This window comes from Lissotriton vulgaris, chromosome 1_1, assembly GCF_964263255.1.
Source record: "Lissotriton vulgaris chromosome 1_1, aLisVul1.2, whole genome shotgun sequence".
NCBI lineage: Eukaryota > Metazoa > Chordata > Amphibia > Caudata > Salamandridae > Lissotriton > Lissotriton vulgaris.
The window spans coordinates 1,960,805,844-1,960,827,910 of record NC_141685.1 but is presented as its reverse complement, the minus strand read 5'-3'; the positions used below and the strand labels follow the sequence as shown (position 1 = coordinate 1,960,827,910).

The window sequence follows — 22,067 nt, the reverse complement described above, 5'->3', positions numbered from 1 at the left end:
TGACCAGACGTGGCTCCCGTGCTCTCCATACCACTGGAGTCAATCTATCCTGGCTGATTTATTTATTTATTTAAGAAGCTTATAAAGCGCGCGGCTACCTCCAACGGGGGTGTCCCGGCGCTAAGATTACAGGTTTATCACAAGAGAGGGTTGCCTGGTTCAGATCCATCCGAAAAAAAGATCATGGGCTGCAGAGGAGTTTTTAATCAGCGTTTGGTAAAAAGCCAGGTTTTTAGTTTGCGTCGGAAGACTTGCTCAGACTCAATGAACCTAAGGTCCAGAGGTAGGCTGTTCCAGAGTTTGGCTGCTGTAACGGTGAATGTTCTGCCACCACTACGGGTAAGCCTGAATCTAGGAACATTCAGTAAGCGAAGGCTGTTTGATCTCAGATGTCTTACTGAGGATGATATCTTGAGTCTTTTGCTCAAATAGGCTGGGCCAGTTCCATGAATTGCCCGGAAGGCAAGGATCAGGATTTTGAAATCAATGCGTCGGGCTATGGGAAGCCAATGTAGCTCATCCCGATATCCTCTGACCGAGTTGCGGGCGGGGATGTTTCCAATAAGCCTTGCTGCCGCGTTCTGAACGATTTGTAGTCGGTCTATAAGATAAAGGGGGGCGCCGGCATATAGGCTATTGGCGTAATCAAGATGTGCCGTAATAAGTGCCTGGACAACCGTTTTACGGGAGGTCTGGGGGAGATAAGGAAAAATCTTCCTGATCATACGCAGCTTATTGAAACAGGCCGCAGTGACTTTATTGACCTGGGCTTTACAAGACAAGGTGTTATCAAATAGGAAGCCAAGGTTGCGAGCAGACTGCACTGGTATGGGTGAGGGGTTCAGGACGGTAGGCCACCATAAGGTTGCGGGGGGAGACGATTTCTGGCTAAAAAAAAGAACCTCAGTTTTGTCCGTATTTAGGGCCAGATGATTAGCAGCCATCCATGCGCAGATATTGCCAAGGCAGTTTCTGAAGTTGGAGAAGAGGGAGTCAGAATGGTCTCTGAATGAAAAAAACAAGCTGAGTATCATCAGCATAAGAGACCACCCTGACCCTCCAAGACTCAACTACCCTGGCAAGCGGGGCCAAGTATGCGTTAAATAATAGAGGGCTTAAGGCGGAGCCCTGAGGCACACCGCACATGAGGGGTTTGTTCTCTGATTCAAATGGGTGCAGCAATACCCTTTGGGACCGTCTGGACAAAAAGGATTTGATCCATGCCAGGACTGTACCACCAATCCCTAACTGTTGTAAACGGGCTGTAAGTATGTCGTGTGATACAGTGTCGAATGCAGCGGACAGGTCGAGGAGGACCAGCATGGCCTCCTCGCCCCTATCCACTGATTCCCTAATAGTCTCTGCTACTTCCAGCAGCGCAGTCTCGGTGCTGTAGCCGGTTCTAAAACCGGATTGAGAATCGTGCAGCAACTGATTTGTTTCTAAATACTGAGCCAGTTGTTTCTGAACTACCTTCTCCAGCACTTTGGCAGGTTTGGGCAAAAGCGAAATCGGTCGATAGTTGCTGAATTGTGAAGGGTCAGCATCAGGTTTCTTCAGGATGGGAAGTAGCCTAGCATGTTTCCAGACTGAGGGAAATTGACCACAGGTCAAGGAGGAATTCCAGATGGAAAGAAGAGGGTTGATTAAAACAGGGGCAAGATTGCCCATTACTTTGGCAGGGACTGGGTCTAGTGGCGAGCCAGACTTGCCTTTATGTAAAAGAGACAGCGTTGAGTCAGGGGTTAGTTCACTGAAAGAATTAAAAGAGCAATGTAAGGGATGTGAAACAACTGACTGGAGGCTAGGTGAGGCGGAGTCAAAGGAGGAAGAAAGTTTGATGATTTTTTCCTGAAAGAAATCAGAGAGACCGTTGCATAGGACTTGAGTGGGAACGCATTGGGTTTTCAAGGCAGGGGGATTCACAAAATCCTTCACAATGGTGAAGAGAGTTTTAGAGGAGTTCTGCGCCTGTTGGATGAGTTTAGAGAAATAAGCTCTCATCGAGGAACGTTTAAGTTTTTGGAACTTGTTTAGGGCAGTTTTGTAGGCCAGTTTGGCAATGGGATCATAGGCCTGGCGCCATTTGCGTTCCAACTGTTTACACCTGCTCTTTTCCTCACGTAGCATGGGGGAGAATCAGGGGGCGGAGGGGCGAGATCTGGAGGAAGTCAGAGGGGCTAAAGGGGCCATGGTATCCAGAGCAGAGGTAAGGGCAGAGGTATATCTTATCGTTTCCTTATCAAGATCTTCCGACTGATTGAATTGAAACTGAAAACAGGAATCAATGGACTCACAGGTGACTTTGGTCCATTTGCGACCACTATCTCTGTTGAGAGAAGAAGGAGGGCGAGAGGAAAGAATAGTGATAACAATGGGGAGAAGAAAATGGTCTGACCAGGTAAGGGGGAGGGGAGGAAGGGAAGAGATACCAGGATGATTTGTGAAAATAAGATCAAGTGTGTGGCCTGCTTTGTGAGTAGGGCCTTTAACTAATTGGGACAAAGTAAGGCCTTGTAGGGTTTCCAGGAGAGATGATGCTTGTGCACAGGAAGGATTATCGATATAGAGATTGAAGTCTCCCAGCACTGTAAAGTGGGAGTGTTTGAGTGAGAAGTCCGCGATTGAGTGCATCAAGGCATTGAGAGATGAGGAGGTGGCCGAGGGGGGATTATAGACCAGGATACCGGCAAAGATAATGCTTGCGGAGTCCATGATCGTGAGGTACATGGCTTCAATAAGGCCAAGATTAGGAATTTTTGTGATCTTCATTATTAGGTGGGATTTCGCAATTACAGCGAGGCCCCCGCCTGGTTTAGAATTATCTCGATTAAAGCCTAGTAGTCGGTCGCCAGGGGGAATGGCCAGGTTTATGTCCGGTTTGGACGAGTCTTTGAGCCAAGTTTCAGTAAGAAATAATAGGTCTCATTTGTGAATGTCTAGCGACAGCCAAATATCAGAGGCGTGTGCGGGTAGAGATCTGCAATTTATTAAGGCTGCTTTTAAGGTAGCCGGGGGCTGGCTATTCATGACATTCAAAGACTGAAGAATCGGTTTGATAAAAGCGGGGATAGAGATTTTGCACCGTGAGCAAGAATAAGTGGAAGTTTCCAGGCTTTGGGGAATACAACAAGTAGCAGGGCTGCAAGCGCCTTGGCGTATGAGAAAAAGTTGATCAGTGGTCCAGGAGATTATTGGGGGGCGAGATGCAGGGGGTCTGGCGCTGGGCGCGGGTCCGGCGCGGACGGGCGCAGACGGGCTTGCCTTAGGCGAGCCCGCTGCGCTCACCCGCTGTGCGGGCGGGATGATCCCTTGCTTTTATCCATATCCGTCTGAGGGTGGGAGGAGGGTGGGAGGCGCCCAGGAGCTGGAGCGCTACCCTGCCTCCCCCCAAGATGGCGATTCCGCGTTCTCCCGGCCGGCGAGAGCGCTGTGCTCGGCTGCGCCGGGGGAAAGAGAGCAAGGACCCCTGTGACGAAGAAATCTCGTCAGGTCAAGCAGAGAGGTCTTTATCTAATTTAAAAGTGCGTCAGTTTAAAATATTTACAATTTTTAAAAGTCACAATCGTAAATACGTCTGTAGCCAAGTATTAATCACCATGCATACAAAATTCTGATTCACACTCCGCTGAAATGCTTTTCCGCTCAAAAGTCAAGAGAGAAGGAGATGCCCCCGGCTTCCGCCTCAGGGGTGAAAACAGGTAATCTGCTGAGTGATAGGTGAGCGATCCTTAAGTAGCGAGGGAGGGCGGGAGGCGTCCAGGAGCTGGAGCGCTACCCTGCCTCCCCCCAAGATGGCGATTCCGCGTTCTCCCGGCCGGCGAGAGCGCTGTGCTCGGCTGCGCCGGGGGAAAGAGAGCAAGGACCCCTGTGACGAAGAAATCTCGTCAGGTCAAGCAGAGAGGTCTTTATCTAATTTAAAAGTGCGTCAGTTTAAAATATTTACAATTTTTAAAAGTCACAATCGTAAATACGTCTGTAGCCAAGTATTAATCACCATGCATACAAAATTCTGATTCACACTCCGCTGAAATGCTTTTCCGCTCAAAAGTCAAGAGAGAAGGAGATGCCCCCGGCTTCCGCCTCAGGGGTGAAAACAGGTAATCTGCTGAGTGATAGGTGAGCGATCCTTAAGTAGCGAGGGAGGGCGGGAGGCGTCCAGGAGCTGGAGCGCTACCCTGCCTCCCCCCAAGATGGCGGTTCCGCGTTCTCCCGGCCGGCGAGAGCGCTGTGCTCGGCTGCGCCGGGGGAAAGAGAGCAAGGACCCCTGTGACGAAGGAATCTCGTCAGGTCAAGCAGAGAGGTCTTTATCTAATTTAAAAGTGCGTCAGTTTAAAATATTTACAATTTTTAAAAGTCACAATCGTAAATACGTCTGTAGCCAAGTATTAATCACCATGCATACAAAATTCTGATTCACACTCCGCTGAAATTCTTTTCCGCTCAAAAGTCAAGAGAGAAGGAGATGCCCCCGGCTTCCGCCTCAGGGGTGAAAACAGGTAATGAACAGCTGATGAGGGGTGAACCCCGAAACCAGTCCTAGGATGCTTGTTTCCAGTACAGGGATTACCTGGACTGGCAGTTTGGGCTGGACTGCTCCTTTTGGGCACAGGCTCAAGATTGATTTGCATATGTTTGGGTTCAAACTGGAATGGCATGGGGAGCAAAAAAACGATAGATTTAGGCCCAGGTCTCTGTACTGGGGTGAATGTATGCCTTTGTTCAGCATTTTGCTTCTCAGTTGTTCTTTTTGCATTGATCCATTTGAGGGCATCGTCTCGGATGTCGATCTAAAGGAGTCTTTTGATTAGGGTGTTGTGAGAGACAATGTTGAAATCCACAAAGAGGTTGAGGAGGATCAGGTCGGCCAGTCTCCTCTGTCCAGGAGTATTTTTATGTTGTCTGTGACAGCGATCAGTGCAGTTTCAGTGCTGTGGATGGATATGAATCTGGATTGGGATGCGTCCAGAAGGTTGTTGTTCTCCAGGCTTTCCGTGAGTTGCTGGTTGATGGCCTTTTCAAGGACTTTGGCAGGAAAGGGGTGCAGGGAAATTGGTCAGTAGTTTTTGAGCTTGTTGAGGTCAGTGGATGGTTTCATAGGGAGGGGTTTGATCTTGGCGTCTGGGAATGTGGCTGAGCTGATGGATGTGTTGAAGATGGCTGTTAGCTTGCTGATGGTGATGCTGTTGCCAAGGTTTAACATGTGGTGTGGGCATGGGCCAGTGGGAGATCCATAGTGTACGGAATGCATGATGTTGGCGGTGTTCTGCAAGGTGAGCTGGTTCTAGACGATAATCCTGTTGTTGGCTGGGGTGCCAATGGGGTCTAGGAGGCAGGGGTGTCAGCGACGGAGGGTTGGGGTTTAACGTTTCTGTAGATGGTAGATATCTTATCATGGAAGAAGTCAGCGAGATTGTCGCAGAGTTCCTGGTAGGGGGTGGTGATGTTTTCAGTCACTGAGGGGTTGGAGAACTTCTTGGCGATGATAGTGGTGTTGGAGCTGGCTTCTATGCAGCTGGCTAGGGCATTCCTTCTGGTGTCTTTAAGGAGTCTGTTGCACTGGTTGAGTAAACTCTTGTAAGTAGTCCAGTAGGTCAAACATAATCAGAAGATGAATTTTGTGTTTAAGTGGTGAATCAAAAGTCATACATAGCAAGATACATGTGTCAGAACTGCAATCTAGTATAACTGTTGGAGAAAATGTGTACCATCAATGAAATAAGTTTTGTATTGTTGATGAAACATTGTAAAGCAGAAACGTGGTGCCCAACAGCAGTGAAGTGTATGCTAATTAAAATGCTATGGGTGGGATGCTGGAGACTGAATGAGGGTTGTATCCCCATTTCCCCTCTATCTGGTACTAATTATAGTATTTGTATTTGTATTTGTATGTCGATTTATAGAGCGCGATTGCTGCCCGGGGGCGTCCAAGCGCTAAGAAACCAACAGAACAAGAGGAGGTAGCCAGGGCGTTATTGGGCAGTATTGAAGAGGAATGTTTTTAGCTGTTTCCTGAATGAGGTAAGATTAGGATTTTTCCTTAGGTGGAGGGGTAGGGTGTTCCATAGCTTGGAAGCATTGTAGGTGAAAGTCCTACCGCCAGTTCTGGATTTTTTTATTTTGGGAATTGTGGCCGTGAAGGTCTGGTTGGATCGCAGATTCCTAGTGGGAAGGTAGTGTGACACTAGGTTGCGAGTGATGAGAGGGCCCGTTTTCCAGAACGCCTGGTGCGCAATGCATAAGGCTTTGAATTGTATTCTTTGGGGAATGGGTAGCCAATGCAGTTTTTTCAGTCCATTTTTGACTGATTGACGTCGAGGAATCTGAAGCAAAGTGCGCGCGGCACAGTTCTGCACCGTCTGTAGTCTCCGTATCATGTACTCTGGGGCGGCGAGATAAAGGGCGTTGTTATAATCCAGTCGTGACTGGATAAGGCCCTGAATGGCTACTTGTTTTGCCTCCATCGGTAGAAGATGGAGTACCTTCCTTAGCACTCTAAGGAGGCCGAAGCAGGTGGCTGCCAGTTTGGTGGATTGGGTGCCGAAGGACAGAGATCTGTCTAGCCACACCCCAAGGCTCTTGATGCTGTCCTTTGGGGCCGGAGGGGTACCCAGGCAGGGTGGCCATAGAGTGCTGAGGGAGTTAGGGTTGGCAGGGCCCAGGAGCATAAGCTCTGTCTTGTCTCCATTCATTTTTAATGAGGAGGAGGACATCCAGTCCTTGACTTCCTCTAGGCATTTCCTCAGCCCTCCTTTCGAGGTATGGTTAGCCTCCTGTGCCAGTGAGACCACTAGCTGAGTGTCGTCAGCATATGAAATGATCTTAATTCCATGCTGACGAACAACTTCAGCCAGTGGCCTCATATATATGTTGAAGAGCGCCGGGCTCAGTGAGGAGCCCTGCGGGACTCCACATTTTGATGGTCTACTGGTAGAGGAAGATGTTCCATCAAATACCCGAAAGGATCTGTCCTGTAAAAAGGATTCAAACCAGGACAAAGCTTTGTCCTTTATGCCGATGTTTGCCATGCGGTCCAGCAGTATGTCATGGCTGACAAGTATATTGATGTTATACGCAAGGTTCTGTGTGTACCAAATGTTTTCTTAATTGAGAAGTCCAAATAGAAGGTGAACTTGCATGATGTAGAGCAGCAGCTATAAAGTGAATAGCTGTGGTGGTTACTTCTGTAAGTAATGAAAAATAGTAGTAAAGTGGAAGCAAGCATAATAGGGGTAGAAGAGGGCCAAGTTCCTCACCCAGCCCTTCGCTTAGGAAACGAACGGAAATTTAGTGACTTCATACTTGCCATACAAATATTGATGTCAGTGAGCTCATCACAAACATATTAGTTATTATGGAGTTCTAATGAAATTCAATGAATTATATGTGGATCAATAGAGGTGCTTTTATTTTGTAGGCAAAAATGACAGCGGCACAAGTAGAGTAGTCTCTTATGTATCACAAATGAAAGTAAAAGAAAGTAATGGATTTGGCTAGTAATTAATTTTGAGGTTTAGAAAATACGTTTATTTTTTAGACAGTGGCCCATAAAACATTCTAAAAATACAGTTAACACTTAAAATCAATAAAAAGTCCCCTCTTACTACCCGGCAACCCCTCACATTATAATTCATTATAAAATTCTATTTAGCTGACCATAAAAATGAGCAATTCCAACTGCCACATCTAAATAGCACATTTCTGATAACAACTCCACAGTTTTCCCCCTATCGGGAGTACCATATTTAAAAACAAAGGTCTTAAAAACTTAATTTGATTTGCTGAATAAAAAACACAATCCATTAATATATTCAGCAAAGAACATTTTAAATTTAAGGGCAGGAACAGAGGCCACTATTATCCTGGACCCAGGACCTGTTTGGGCGGGATGAATAGTTTGGATTACATCCCATCCTGACCCTTAATATTTATTTTCACAACTGTGGATATGGTAAAAGCAACACATAAGGAAAGACAGTATCCTGCCCCACAGTAGGAAGTGAAAAGATGATAGATTGTTTCTTGCCCAGGTAAAATAAGTCGTTGGATTTCCACACTAAGGCAACAGACTCTTTTAATACCTGCTTGCCTGGAAAGGGATACCAGGATGTAATTGTATTAATATCTGTATGGAGGTTCCTAAGGGCAATTAGTCTAGTTCTTACATTCTTTGCCCATCTTCTTCTGCTACCTTGGATCTCAACCCAACACAATTTGGAAACTTTGGACACTTCATCATCAGCAGAGAGTGTGTTAAAATATCTTAGGGCCCGAGTAAAGGCCATCAGGCTCAAGAAAGCCAACATTCACTCTCTCCTTACGGCTTGTACCATAGTGCCCTGGATTAGAAATAAAGGCCTTCTAAGTACTGCAGCCTCCAATCTATCTCATTTATATGCCGAATCAAGGGAAATGACCTCTCCTGCGTACAGACCCATTGGGGGAATCTTCCCTACGTAAGCCTTTAATAGTGGAGTAGCCTCCCAAAACTACTATTGCATCTTGATAGGCAACTGGCTTGTAATAGGGCCTTCTGCTTAATATCATCCTGATGCAATTCCCAATTCAAGTTCTTCCTAAAAGTCTGACCCGATATTTACACTGGTCAACTTTCTCCACCTCCCGTGTATCTAAGTGCTGAATGAATTTCTTTACCCTTTTCCCAAAACTCACAATTTTGGTCTTTTCCAAGTTGATGCAGAGCAGGTTTTGCTTATTATAAGTTGCTAAAGTATCTAATCTCCTCTGCAGACCAATTGGAGTACAGTCCAGTAATACCAAATCGTCTGCATATAGCAAGCAGTCAATATTATGTTTCCCAACTTTGGGGGGAAAGGACTTAGATTGAGAGATAAAGGCAGGAAGGTCAGCTAAACATAAACTAAAAAGCAGGGGAGCTAAAACGCACCATTGTTGGAGGCCATTCTCAATGGAGACTCTTTGGGATAACCGATATGACATGTCTAGCTCCACCTGAGCCCAATTACCAGAATGCAATGATCGGAGTACAGTCAAAAGCTGTCCTGAAGTCTACAAAACAACAGCACAACCTTTGATTTACCTCCATTGACTTTCGTATAATGGCCCATAATGCAAAACAATGATCTATTGTAGAATGAACCTCCTGTTCTATTGGTATTCTCTTAGATTCAAGGGCCCAGTCTTTTAGTTTAGATAAAATAATCTCAGAGAAGATCTTTAGTGATATATCTAGGAGGTTAACAAGCCTATAATGTTTGGGGTCTGCCCCACTCCTTTAAAAAAAATCGGTTTTACTTTAGACCCCTTCCTAGAAGAAGGATGAAAGTGTGTTTGGCAATCCAACAAAACAGGGAGGAATAAACAGTGGCCCACCAAACACTATTTGTCTTAATTATTACTGCTGGTAAATTGTTGGGGCCCGCAGCACGGGAGAGCTTTACTCTTTCGATAACAGCTTTTACCTCCTTAACTGAAAACCAAGTGATTGGGAGTTTTAGCCTAGAAAATCTCTGGAATCTATCTGAACCAGTACAACCCCTATACAGGTCTGTCAAATAAATAGCCCACTGCTCTTCCGGGATCACACAAACAAGAGTATCCCTTTTTGGGGCACTAAACTTGTTAACTTTAGCCCAAAACTTTTGCTAATCTTTTGGAGAAGATAATTCCCTGCATCTCCTCCCACTTATTGTGGTAGAAGGGTTTTTTTTTCGCCTTCACAACAGATTTATATTGGAGTTTAAGCTTAGCGAGCTCCTGGGATCAGTTGTCTCAGCAAGGTAATTCCGTCAGTTCCAGTGAGGCCCAGCTGAGCAGAGTGTTCACAATACATGCTCGTAATAAGACAGACTGACCACATGAGGAGGCCAGAAGCCCTGTACGAGTCCCAATCAGTCCCGGGGGATTGCCCGGTGCCCGCAACGGCCAGTCCGGGCCTGCTTACAGCAAGAGGCACTGCAGCAGGAGGGGTGCCCATTCCGAGCAGCCCCCCACAAGCAACCCAGATGGGCCGATCCACGGGCCTACAGGTGTGGAGCATTACAATTCAGGTCCTGCACCGTGTTCCACGGCCTCAGGATACCCCAGGATGTGCCTCCAGGAAGGACTGCCACAGTCCAGGAAATGTTCATCGGCGCTAGGCAAACGTCCACTTGCCGATCCGGCCAAGTGGAGCGAAGACCGCCAGCGGATTCCGCCGGCACACCACCACCAGACAGCGCCTGGAGAGCGACGGCCCAAAAACCAGGCACACAGAACTCCAACTCAAACCGCAGGCACTGAGGTCTGTGTGGAGGTGAGCCTGGTCGTATCCGGACGCTCGTCAGTTGTAGACTAAGGTCATTGAAACAAAAGAAGGACCACCAGTGCAGTGATATTCTCCAATCCAAAATACTGAATTATGTTTTTACAAATTGTTAACTTGCTATAGACAGAGTTGTTATAATTGTGATAATTTTTGTTTTTCAAATAAACACATATATCCAGTAATGCATGCTTATGTAGACACACTCGTTGTCTCCAAGTAATGTAGTTTGCTTCACACAAATAAAAAATGCAAATGAGCAGTAACATATTGACACTCAATTAGTGTACTACAACCTAAACTCTGCGTGGTTAGGATGTATTTCTGTAATAAACAGTGAACCAGATCGCTAGAGGATTGGTGCCATGTTCTGCAATTATGAAAATATTGACAATTTAGTTGATGAGGCCTTGTACAAAACACGTAATAAAGGTAAACTGAGTATCAGCTGCAAAATTGTAATGCACTTACATTATTTTCTGCACACAGGGACGCTGAAGCTTGTGTATGTAGCTGAGTCCTGGGTGAAGCAACCATGGGTGTTTTTAGGTCTCGCGAGCTGCGTTGCACTGCAAAGCAGTGCTTCGCAGTGCGAGGCATTTTGTAATAAAAAACTGGGTTTTAGCACTGACCTAGTAATCGCACACACGCTCGTGCGTGTGCGATTCCTTTTGTGCTACCTCATTGGCCTTTGCGTGCGTCTTTTTATAAAAGACTGCACGCAATTGGCCAAAGGAGGGCGCGTTGCTCCGCCCACGGCCTATTGGTGTCTATTACGCGCTTGGTGTGCGTAATAGACCCCAATAGGCCGCCACGTGGTTTCTATTAGCGTGCACACACGGGCGCTATAATAGAAACACATGGCTTACAGTGGTGCCCGCTCGCGCTTCTTCTTTATTCTTTATTGAGTTTCCTGCTGTGTTTCACTTTGCTCCCGCCCCCCTCCTGTTGTGCGCATTCCTATTTCTCCCGCCCCCCCCCCCGTTGTCCGTGTTCAACATGCTCCCGTCCCCCTCCTGTTGTCCCCGTCCCCTCCCATGGCCGATGGAGAAGGAGCCCTTCTCGCAGGCTCCGAGGATAAGGGATCGTCATCGGAGTAAATCCCCGGGAAATCCTGCCCATCGAACCCTGCATCCAGCTTGGGATTCAGGGGAAAGCAGAAGCAAGCTTATATGTCATTACCATCAAATGTGAGCCCCAGACGTACTAAATGCTGCCCTCCGGTCCTCATGGGTAGTTCTGCGACGATCTCAATCCCCATGACTGAGTATCCAATGAAAGACGATCCTTCATCATGACGACCTCGGACCTGGATCCTTCTTTGGTGGAGATCTCGTCCTCTTCCCTCCGACCGACCCAGGTATTGCTCTCTTCCGGGGTTGTGACGGCTAAACGCTGCTTTGTCTCTCCGGCACTGGAGGCGACCCCCCTCTTCCTTGCCTCCCGCGCTCCCGACGAGGGCGAAGTGTCCCCTTCTGCTATGCTTGCCCGTTTCTAAGGCAGTTATGGCTGAACAGGATTTGCACCCACCCTGGCCACAGGGCCCTGTTCAGAACCCCATCTTGGTCGCCATGCCACTTGCTGCACCGCCTACGCCGTTACCAGACAAGGCTAGGGTCTGTTGGAGCTTGTTATGTCTCCCGCCCACCCGCTCTAACCAGTCTAGAAAGTCCAGCTTGGAACTTCTATGCCGACCACCAAGCCTGGTTGCTGATCCCCACTGGGTGCCACGCTACCTGCTATAACGCCTCAGCTGACACAGGACTGAGATGGGCCGAGACGGAGCGTGTTGGATAACCCGCCCCACCCGCTCTAGCTTTCCGTAGCACCCTGCTTGCTGGAGCTGCTACAATGACGCATCCTGGACGTGGCAGGGGTGCATCAGTGCAAGAAGTACCTCCTTCTGCCCTTGCCTGTCGTGGCTTGGCTGTTGGGTATAATTCCTGACCAGTCCCGCATCTGTGCTGCCTGGCGCTCTCTGGCTACACAAGCCTGACCGCCGCGCTGATTAGTGCGGATCTCCGTGAGGTGGTGATCGTAACGGGCCTTGCTCCTCTCCTGGGCTCTTGTTTGGGTCTTTCTTGGCCCTGGCTGCTACTCCGACCCTCACGACATAGGTGAGCGCCACGCCTGGTGTCCTCGCCATTGAGCTCTGGTGTGCTCCCCCCCACTGGGGTCTTTCTACCTCATATCTATCGAATTCGGGTGGGTGTTCCTGGCTGCCCGCTGGGTTGCCACTCTTGCCTTGCCTTTTACGCTGCCCGTAAACCTCACACTCTTACTGCTGGTTTTAGTAAAGGGGTGAGGCTCTGGAATGCTCTTCCATAAGAGCTTTTAAGTCCTCATTTCAAGTTTTTTCTTTGTGGACAACCACAAAGCTGTCTGTCTCATCTTGTGCCTAATTCTTCTCGGTATGACTTGTGTAAGTGCTTTTGCATGACGAATAGGAGAGAGCGGGTAAACCGCATGCCACTGTCCCTCAAAGTTAGCTCTGGCTCACTTATTAGTTGCTTGCCTGGATCAGGTGATTAGCATGCACCGCAAAAGGCTCAATTTTAAATGGAGTTGCAGGTTACTTATTGTAGCTCTGTTTAGGATAAAAAAATAAACATATCACAACTTACTTGGAAGCTACATTGACATTTAGTGTCCGGGAATCCTGCCTCAAGTAGGTGTTTGAGGAGGCGCTAGGGGGCGCACAGCGGAATGGCTGAGTGATTGCTCAGCTCGCCGGACGACTTGCAAAAACGCGTCTATAACCATCTATATTCCCCCAAGATCGCCGAAAAACGCGGATTTGGGAATGGGAGGACCTCTAACCTTGAATGTGCAGAGAGACGGTGCCTTCACAGCGAGCCATTGATGTAAACCAACAACATCCTACGAAGTTACCGGCGCCAGTGGACGAGATGGCGGCCGGCGCCGCGAGCGTCTACTAAACAACGAGATGCTGCGATCCTCTTGGCACCTATGGCTTTCCCGATGATGAACAGCAGGTACTGTCCATGTGTACACTGGATCTCTGCGTGTGCAATTGCTGGATGACCGGAGACGACACGTGAATTTCATGAGCGGCCCCTTTAAGAAATCCTGCCCGGCGTTGCACAACATGGCGGCGCCCACAGGCATAGCGTGACTTGTTATGGACCTAATGGAAAGGGCACTGTGGACTGGTGCGCTTCCCGCCGAAACCAGCTCTTTGGGACAGGAGCGGGAGTGACATCCGAGGCTCGAGGGAGAACTGCGGCATGGGACTCCTGCACTCTCGACCACTAGAACAAGGGATACTCTGTCCGCTGGGGTGAAGGTACAGAGTGCATTCATTAGCATCTGCCTCCTATTGTAAACTGTGTGAACCCCTGAATCCGGGTGAATGAGAAGTTTAAATCTCGGAGGCTGCCGCCTGAAATTCGGTAAAATTGCCGACGATTGCCTACAGCTACGGAGGCATTGACTTTAAGTGTAGAGAGCCGGGTGGATGCTTGGATCATGTGACGATGAGGCTGAGGCGACGTGAAGAGGATTAATGAATGGGCTAAGCACAGCATAGTGGAGCATGAGCCGGAGCAGGGAGGATATTCACGACACGAAACAGACCGCTGGCAGGAATACCTCACAGTCCTGAGGTTGTTACGCAATTAAAAGCGGATGCACTCAGGGATGCTGTGCGAACAGACCAGTTGCATCGGAAAGAAATGAACATTTAATGTACACAATTCAAGGCAGGACTGAGGGTTGAGCTGCATTAACAGAACTGATCAGGGCAGATACCCAAATCTGAAGAGCCATACCAACACACCGCCAGACAGGCTCCCTGACGGATCCTGATAGACAGGGGGACGATGGACAGCAAAGGTGGACTCTGAGGACTGCTGTGCGTTGGGGCCCCCCGGATTCGCCACTCAAGGTGCAATTGCGGAATCAACGACCAGGACCACCAGATCCGCGCGACAGCTGGCGATTAGGGGCCATCCTGGAACAGCCAGAATGGGAAAACCGGATAAGCAACAACAGAAAATCTCCTTCGAGAACAAGAAAACGCCAAAAAGCACAGAACACGCGCCTGAGGGGGACGGGGCGCCATCTGTGGAACCTATATCCAACATGGAGAAGATACTGCTGTCTATACAGGCAAATGTACAAGATATCAACGGTAAACTGGACAGCCTGACGTGCAGAATGGACGGACTGACAGACAAGCTGGAGAAACATGGCGAAAGACTAGATACTGCCGAATCCAGACTATCCACAGTGGAGGATGAATCGCACGCCACGACTAGCAAATGTACAGGTATGGAGCGCGTCTTGGAGGTAATTAAAGCGAGGGAGGAGGATTTGGAAGCGCGCTCCAGACGCAATAATGTACGCATCACGGGCCTGCCAGAGTCCACAAATACGGGAAAAATGGAGGTCTACGTAGAGCAACTATGCAGAGACATCTTTGGTGCAGAGGCGCTGTCTCACATTTTCATAGTCGAGAGAGCCCACAGATCCTTAGCACCCAAACCGAAACCGGGAGCGACGCCGAGACCAATTGTGGCAAGAATACTCAACTACCGTGACAGAGACACCATCCTGCGGTTGGCTCGTGAAAAAGGGAAGATCACACATCAAGGAAACACCCTAGAGTTCTACCCAGATCACACGGTGGCGGTACAACAAGCGAGGAAAGAATTTGCAGCCGTTAAGACCAAACTCAGAGAGTTGGACGTGGGATATTCCATGCTGTACCCAGCGAGGCTACGTGTGACTTGGAATGACAAAGTCGTGGTGTTGCCGTCCCCAAAGGCTGCCCAGGAATTCGTTAAGAAGGTGATGCAGCAGAACAAGCAGCGAGCAAGAGACAATCAACATACGGATTCAGACGGAGTAGAGTAAGAAAGGGGGTATAATTCTACTGGATTATGGTAAGACTCACTTTTTCTATCTCCCCAGACGCCCGGACGGCATGGACCCAAGGGTCCTCAGACTTGGAGGCTCTTTGATCATGTGCAGAGGGTCTGACCCGAACTCAGAACCCGCGCAAATAGGGGTCACTACAGGTGGACAATAGGTCTTCTAACCTAATTCGAAAAGATTTAGCGACATACACGTGATGATGGCGTTATGCCATAGGCACATAAAGGTGATCACTAAAGGGTCATTAATGCTATTTTCTGTGTAGAGGGGTGGGTACATGATTAGAAGCCAAGACGCTCAAACTGTTGGCATGATACCAGTACCACCTGCATTGAACTTTTCCTACGAGGTACCGTCCTGACATCACGGGACCCCAGCTATATTGCAGGACACTGTATACTGTAACATGGGGTTGGTAATTCAGAGGGTCAGGATAAAGTGATTCCTGCACTGTGTAGCGGGGCAGGTATAGACCCACAGTGGCGAACACCTTATGAGTCTGCTTATCTGCTGCCCCCACAGATCCTACTTTGGTTCGAGAGGTAGTAATAATGACCACTGGGGCCGAGCACATCCCGTCAAGCGTGGCATCCCTATACCCGTTTATTTCTATCCTAGGCACTGATACTTAACAGTCGATTGCCCTGCAGGAGTCATGTACTCATATCTCTGTACTGTTAATCTGCTAGGAAATTTACGCTGGTAACCAGTGATGTATGAGGCAGTACACTTTCGCTCTACTGTGGTGATGTCCAAAATGGGGGTATCTAGACATCCAAATAATAAGTCACTATGTTTAAAGGTTCTGTTGATGCTTCGGACCCACCCTCCTCTTGGGTTGATGTAACGTTACTTAGATGTGCAGTTAGACTCACTGCTTGCCGGGTCCTACATAGAATCACCAGAGTACCCGGGGTCTGTGGGTGGAACCGGGATGGTTGGGCAAATTACACATGCATGTAACATGAAATGCAGGTCGTCCGCACCCATTAAGTTGGGTGTGGAGTTGTGTCCCGAGCGGACCTCCAAAAGGGTAACCCCCACTACAGTTGTTTGTATTTAGCTATTTTCAGGGGAGGTTTCTGATGGGAAAGTGGCTTCGGCAGAGTTGGGTTGCTGGAGTGGGTGGGGGTGGGGGGCATGGGAGAGTTGTTCAAGTTTTGAGACCGAAGCGGATACCACATGCTCCAGTACGGGGTGTCGACGGGCGGGGGACTAATGGGGCACAATTGTTCTCACCTGGGGGTACGAATCTATGTTTTGTATCTGATTATCGTTTATTACTGAGATGGACCCCTAAGTTTTATAGATGGCACAGGTAACTGGAGGTACCAGTAGGAATCAGCTCAACCTCCTCACGTGGAATGTCAGGGGTTTAACACAGCCAAAAAAAATTCGACAGGTGTTTGCCTACTTGAGGAGATGGGAAGTGGATATAGCTGTGTTGCAGGAGACACATATTGCACCTAACACACATACATTAATGGGAGGGCGTTGGTCGGAGTCCTCGTACATGGCTAACTATTCCTCTTACTCGAGGGGAGTGATCACACTAATCCGCAGAGGAGTGAACTACACGATACATAAGGTTATAAGTGATCCCAATGGCAGGTATGTTATTGTATCGGGCACACTACGTGGGCAAAAGGTAACACTTCTCAATGTGTATGGTCCGAACACGGACGCCCCAGATTTCTTCCAAGAACTATGGGTGCATCTCCGAGAGCTAGCGTACACCCATATCATATGCGGGGGGGATTGGAACGTGACGATGGAGGAAGGGGTTGACCGCTCTGCACACTCATTTGAACCACATAAACAGGCCAGAGCTAAACTTCAGCACATAATTTCAGACTTATCACTGACAGACATCTGGAGGCACAAATACCCTGATAAACTGGGAGCCACACACATCACCGCGGCCCATCACAGCTGGTCACGCTTAGACTACTGGCTAGGTACAGACGGAGTTACGTTGTGGTCACGTGAGATAAGAATCCTACCCAGGTCACTCTCAGACCACAACCCGGTGATGCTGGCTCTCGTACTCCCGAACTATACCACGCCCCCATTCCATTGGAGATTTAATTCCCGCGCACTCACAGACACGGTCTACGCAGACACTATTCACAAAGCGATCAAAGAATACTTCACACTAAACGAACCTGTGGTGGAAAACCCGGGACTGTTATGGGAAGCATTCAAGGCCACGATACGTGGAGTGTGCATGAGCACCACGATAGGTATTTTAAAAGATATCCGGAGGCAAATTGAACGTTGTGAAACACGCATGCGGGAATTAGAGTTGGCCTACGAAACCACCCAAGATCTCACCCTGTTGGGCGAATTGAGAACACTGCACTCAGACCATCAGACTTTTGTAGATGACGAAATTAAGTACTTAGATAAGAAACACTCAGCCAGACTGTACGGCGAGGGTGGCAGACCAGGCAGGGTACTGGCGGACAAAATTTGTGATGGCAAGGGACACACTCCTATACTACGTATTAGAGCGGATGATGGCTCGCTCCATACACAGGCTACAGACATCTTAAAATGCTTTGCAGAAGGGTATAAGGAACTGTACAGGTCACGACCGACAGCATCGAGGGACGACATTTTTAACTATTTGGAGGATGTAGCGATAGGATGGCTGTCGGACGGACAGAGGGAGCTACTAGCGTCACCCATAACGGTTGAGGAAGTAACTGAAGTAATTGGGTCTCTCCCTAATGGGAAAGCACCAGGCCCTGATGGGTACACTAATGAATTTTATAAAAGATATGTGGACCTTATCGCCCCACACATGGTAGAAATGTATGGAGCAGCATTTGAACAGTCGGAATTACCCCCAACATTACGTGAGGCGGCGATAATAGCGCTCCTCAAGCCTACTAAAGACCCGGAGGTATGCGACTCCTATAGGCCGCTTTCACTTATCAACACTGATTCTAAAATATTGGCGAAATTACTGGCCACGCGACTGAAACCACTAATGACAAGTCTGGTCCTTCCAGATCAGGCAGGGTTTATACCAACGCGCTCCACTTCCCATAATACTAGATCATTATTCGCCCTTTCACATTATCTTCAACCGAACACAAAGGCAGTGGCGGTTATGCTAGACGCCGCCAAGGCCTTCGATTCCATTGAGTGGGAATATTTAATTGCTATTTTACATAGGATGGGGTTCCCCAAACGGTTTGTACAGTGGGTGTCACTCATATACACCAAACCGAGTGCCAGGGTGCGCATCAATGGTTATGTATCAGATTCATTCCATATTCGACGTGGCACCAGGCAAGGATGCCCGCTCTCACCCCTGATATTCGCGCTGGCACTTGAACCACTAGCCTGTGTAATACGTCAAAACTACAAAGAATCGGCGCTTCAGTTCCCATCCAGGCCATTACATATCTCACTATACGCCGATGATATGCTGCTATATGTCCGCGACCCCAACACACATTTAAATCCAATATTGCGTGAATATATCAAGTTCGGTGGACACTCAGGTCTGGCCATAAACTGGTCCAAATCTTCCATTATACCCCTGACTGATACGACAACCCCCGACGACACTGAATATCCTTTGGAGTGGCAGTCGGACCCTGTGAGATATTTAGGAGTGTTATACCATAGAGACCCCGAAGTGGTTATCAGATCTAACTATGGTACGGTGATATCCAAACTAGAAAATAAGATAACACGCTGGATACAACTGCCCCTATCATTAGCGGATCGTATAGCGATTGTGAAGATGAACATACTTCCTAAACTATTGTACCTCTTTAACAACATCCCTATTGAACCACCAGCGGAAGTCTTCCGCCGTATAAAATCGCTTGTACTGAAATTGATATGGGCTGGGAAACAGGCACGCGTCGATCTTCAGACACTAACACTTCCGTATATCAGGGGGGGTTTCGGTGTGCCGGACTTCCCACTGTACTACCTATGCGCTCAAGCGCAATACGCGGCATATTGGTTCCACAATATACCATACCTCACACACACTGCTATTGAGGAGGGGGATGCGTCACCCATACCATTGACGGCGATACTAACTCATGTCCGACAGCCCCTGCATGCGAGGGACATTAACACAGTTGACACCACCGTCAAGGCCTGGAGAAAGTTGGGACAATTAGCACATAAGACGCCGCTGTACGCGCCTGCCATGCCTTTACATCACCATCACGCTTTATCGGTCACGGGGGAAGCTGTGGGCATGTCCCTACTGCGACAAGTGGGTATGGTGAAGATGGGTGACATGTTTCATGAAGGTTCATTTGTAAACACAGAAGACCTGACATTTATCCAAAATAAAACGCCCATGTTTCAGTTCACGCATTATAGGCTGAAGCGTGCAGTGCAGGTCCACTATCCATCATTTCCTACTGAACCCGCTAGCCTGAACACACTGCAGTTGGTTATTACAACACAAAATCTATCCCACCTAGTATCTAGATTATACTCCTCAGCACAGGCTGAGATACCGTACACCACTGATAAAGCCAAGGCAAGATGGGACGGGGTACTAGAGGAACCACTATCCGAAACTGAATGGCAGCAAACCTGTGCCTTAACGCAAATCCTTACTCCAAACGGTAATTTAAGAATTATTCATTACAAGTTTGTGCATCAGGCATATTATACACCAGCACGTATGTACAAATTTGGACTACAGGATAATGACAGGTGTAAAAGATGTCAGGGAGTGGGAGCAGGGTTTGCACACTTGGCTTGGTACTGTCCTGCGGTACATGCTTATTGGATGGAAGTTGTAACTGCACTATCCACTATGGTGGAGGTTGAAATTGTAGGCACAATCCGCACCTGTCTGCTGGGTATAGTTCCGCAAATCAGAGCTACGCGGCGTAAATTTTGTGCCATAGCCTTGTTGCTGGCCAAGAGACAGATTGCACAATGCTGGCACAGCAAGCAAGTACCCAAAATATCCAGATGGTTGCTAGATATGGCCAGCTGTAGAGACAAACTACTGACCTACGAAGAAGAGTTGCCAGCAAGATCCAGGCCCAAAGACTTCTGGTGTTATCTCACGGACTATATTTCGTCATTACATACAGGCGAGGAAGATTGACCCAGGTGTGAGTGCTACTTGCTGGGAGTTGTGCAGCATTCGGCCCCACATACCTATAGACACCCTGATACAATTTCATACTACTACTGAACAAGGTTGCTTGTGAGAGTCTCATTTGTATGTTACTAGTTTGTTCCGAGTGTGTTTATAGTTGACAATCTACAAAATTATAAAAAAAGACCTCATGATCTGCACTGTACTGCCGGAATTAACGTGATTATGATGAGGAATTTATGTATACCACATCGCTATAACCTGTCTATTGATTTGCAGCCGGCCCCAGGGTTGTAGGCACGCGGCTGTGTATAATTGAAAAATTGTAATAAAGGTCTTGCAAAAAAAAAAAAAAAAAAAAAAAAAAAGTAGGTGTTTGAATATATGGAGAACGCTTTGAGGCGGAGCCTCTTTCATAATGTCAGCTGGTCCACATACCTGATGCACCATTTATTAAGGAGGGAAGTTTAGACCTCGATAAACCCTTCTGTAGCACTGCAAGATAAGTACAGCAGGGCCAGATCCATGCCAGATCACTATAATAACCACTTAAAATTTCATTTACAGGCAGAGATTCTGAATGGAATAGGGTTATTCAGTGGCTGTTTATCTCGAATATCTGGGATTAATGCTCCAGCATTTCTGTTTTAAAAAAAAAATGGTTTCTAGCAGCTTGGTTGATATTGTCGATGCGCTTAGCCTGGATGTACATTTTCGAGGCTTGAGGTGTGGTACGAAAACACTATCTATGCTCCTGATAACTGCAGTTTGCTGTGAATAAACATGACATCAGGGTTGGAAGTGTGTGCTGCTTGTGCTCGTACTGTGTGCGTTTTTGTGATTGTAAGTCTGATGTGCTGGACTGAGCGACGCTGGCTGAAAGCCCTCTCTACATTTTGTACCCGTGTTTGGCTTTTTTTCCTGATTGTGTATTTTTAATTTTCACTCCGAAATAATGGCAGTGAATTTTTACCAAATGCATACATAACATACAGCCATAGCACAACAGAAGCAAGTGGTGAGGTGTAAAGTAATGCAATACTGCATTACATGGCAGTGTTTGTGAAGAACTCCAAAACTGCAGGCTCTCGTCAACTTTATTCGCACAGTCGCTCTTTAACCCACATTAACATTTTATTCACATTTAAAACAAGCATTTGCAATGCAATAGGTCTCGCATTATTAAAGTTTGAGCTATAGGTGTTGCATTATTTACCAATGCCAATAGCTCAATTGTTAATAATGCGAGACCTATTGCATTGCAAATGCATGTTTAAACGAGTTAAGTCAATTTCTTGCATGAATGTTGCAGGTTTTCTTTCCAGTACTACAGGGCAAGTGTATAACTTGACTTTTGAACCAATACTGCCACCTTTAGTGGAGAAAATCCCTTGTTCTGTGCCGCAGAGAAGTTAGAGAAGAGGGGTGGATAGATGCGTGAAGTGGGAGAGTTGGTCCTGGAATTTCTGAGTTAAGAAGTTAATTGACTGAGCCTATCCACAATCCTGCGTGGGCAGTACAGAGAGAGAACCTCCATACCGTAGGTAGTTATCACTAAAAACAAAGGGGAGGAAAAACGTTGTAAATAGTTCTCGGAAGATGATGGAGAATAGAAGCTCTTGATTGTCCCTAACTTACGTTTTGAAAGTACATACTTGTAAGATATACATATTGAAAAATTGCATGCAGTTACGCCATAGGTATCGGGCAGATGATTCAAAAAGTGTATTGTTACGAACTACTAGGAGGGTCATAGAGGTCATGTATTTCTGCGGTTTCACTCAA

General features: G+C 47.5%; 1 protein-coding gene across 1 annotated transcript in view; it reads right to left on the bottom strand.

Annotated features, from left to right (window-relative positions):
• The window catches only part of MEIG1 (meiosis/spermiogenesis associated 1), a 212,286-nt gene that overhangs the window by 160,187 nt on the left and 30,032 nt on the right, over positions 1-22,067 (bottom strand). The window lies entirely within an intron of this gene.